The sequence below is a fragment of the Alligator sinensis genome, unplaced genomic scaffold (assembly GCF_000455745.1).
Source record: "Alligator sinensis unplaced genomic scaffold, ASM45574v1 scaffold345_1, whole genome shotgun sequence".
Lineage (NCBI taxonomy): Eukaryota > Metazoa > Chordata > Crocodylia > Alligatoridae > Alligator > Alligator sinensis.
In genome coordinates, this window is record NW_005843099.1 from 163,719 (window position 1) to 165,850 (window position 2,132).

Genomic DNA, 2,132 nt, shown 5'->3' on the forward strand with positions numbered 1-2,132 from the left:
GGTGAGTCTAGAGCAGACGTACGGTGTGCTGGGGCTGCATGCTGCTGGCGATGGCAGGGAGGCACCTCAGGGCTGTTGCTGACCAGCTCAGGGGGGTACGCACTGGGGGCTCCCATACCCACAAACCCCACAACCACACCCTCTACACACAATCACGCGCCCCACAAACCCCACACCCACCCACACCCTCCTCCACAAATCCCCCACACACACCCCATGCGCCTCTGGGGGGAGCCCTGCTCACTGCTACGTGTGTGCACACACACACACGCACACATCCACACACACACATCCACACACCCCCATAGCCCCCCACAAACTGCATACCCACCCACCCATACTCTTCCCCTGCCCCCAGTATACAAGAGTAAGACCTCATTTTGAGCTATTATGCAATCACCTCTATATACAACACACAGATCAGGACAAAAATATTTTTTAAATAAAATTAAATATGTTGTTGTCAGTGTTTGATTTTTTTACTTTATAATTTGTGTTTTTTTCTGATTCCAAAATAGCAAACCCCTTTCCCAAAAGGAGTACTTTTGGAGACAAAGGTCAGGGGTTAAGGGGTAGGACTTCAGGTCCCAAGATGGCAACCAGGGGGGCAGGGCTTCTGTCAAGGGGCGGGGCTACCCATGCAGACCTCAACAGCTCACCAAAACTCATTAAGTGGCTCTCGACCCAAAATAATTGCCCAGCCCTGTTGTAGGGGCTGCTTGGGCTCTGGTCAGTTGCACGCTGTCTACACAGAAGCTTCTGCTCAGCACCTCAATCCTTTTTTTCTCTTCCTCTTCCTCCTCTTGTTGTGCCTAGGCCTGATGGAAGAGGGTGCACCGTTTCCCAGCAGTTCTACACTTACTGGCCATTGGTTCTAGAGGGGCCTCTCTGACTCTCTTGCTGGCTAGACAGATGTTCTAGTTTATATTTACCTCTCAGGGGGGAATGGGAGACACAAAGTACAAGCTATTGATAAATAACCAGTTTGTTACAGGATTCAGCTCTACCTCAGCAGTCCTGTCCCCCACCATCTGCATGCATTTGCTGTTAACTCAGGGCACAAGTCTTGGAGTAGAGGCCTTACCCACACTATTGCTTTTTCACTTTCTGCATCTTTGGTTCATGAGAGTCATCTGACCAGCTAGTCTAAAGATAGCGGACTGTGTGGTTAGGTGATTATATCAAAGGGACTGGGAGACTGAAGGAGCTCCAGTTGCAACCCCACCATTTGCAGGCCGCAACCAGACTCACATACAAGATCCACTGAAGAACAAAACTATTAAACCTACCTGTGTGGAAAACTTCCCAAAATGCCAGACAAAAAAAGCCTGATCATTTACAGCCAGCAGGGAACAGGGACTCCAAGAAACATCCATAGTTGCTAAACTTTTCTTCCTGGGTTGGCAGGTTGTGCAGCTTTAGGAGTGAAAGTTGGAGCTCAGGTGAGTACTGCTCCCATCTTGGCTTCTGCACCAAAGTCTGTGAAACATCCTTCCTTAAGGGAAGTATAGTTTACTGATTCTTAAACCAGGTGTAAAAACCTCTTGGCTTCCAGAGATCTTCAGAACAGGACTTTGATTTAGATTCAGTGCTTTTTGCATTCATCTGCTTCTATTGTTTCTCTGTAAGGTGACTTGGAAATAACATGCTTCATGGTTATATCTTTATATTTACATGTAGGTAAAATCACGTCTTCCCTGACTGCTAGTCATAGATTGCACTAAAGCCTTTTCATGGCTACAGTGCCTAGAGGTAGATGGCTGGGGGGAGGGGGGGAGGGGTGTCATTGCCGGTTGCTATCATTGGAAAAAGATGTGTGGTATAGTAGGTACATGGCTACATAGCAACTCCTAACTGGGAGTGAACTGTGAGGTCTTTGAGTCTGGACAGTCTTTGCCTCTCGAGTTTAGCAATTGTGTCAATGCCAAGAAGCAAAGTCAGACTTCAGTCATGATCTTTGCTCTGATCCAGTTTCCTCTGTCTTGGGAGGGCATGACATGGAGTCCCAGATCAGTCTGGCCAAGGTCTATGGGCTTTGTTGCAGGGAGGTAGAAGTTCAGCCAAGCTAAGTTGCAGTCCCAAGCAGTGAGGTAGAAGTGTTGAACCCTAGAGGAAGGAGTGGATAGTCAGCA

General features: G+C 48.1%; 1 protein-coding gene across 2 annotated transcripts in view; it reads left to right on the forward strand.

Annotated features, from left to right (window-relative positions):
* The window catches only part of LOC106721818 (AP-1 complex subunit beta-1-like), a 77,366-nt gene that overhangs the window by 68,283 nt on the left and 6,951 nt on the right, over positions 1-2,132 (forward strand). The gene's annotated exons all lie outside the window — the stretch shown is intronic.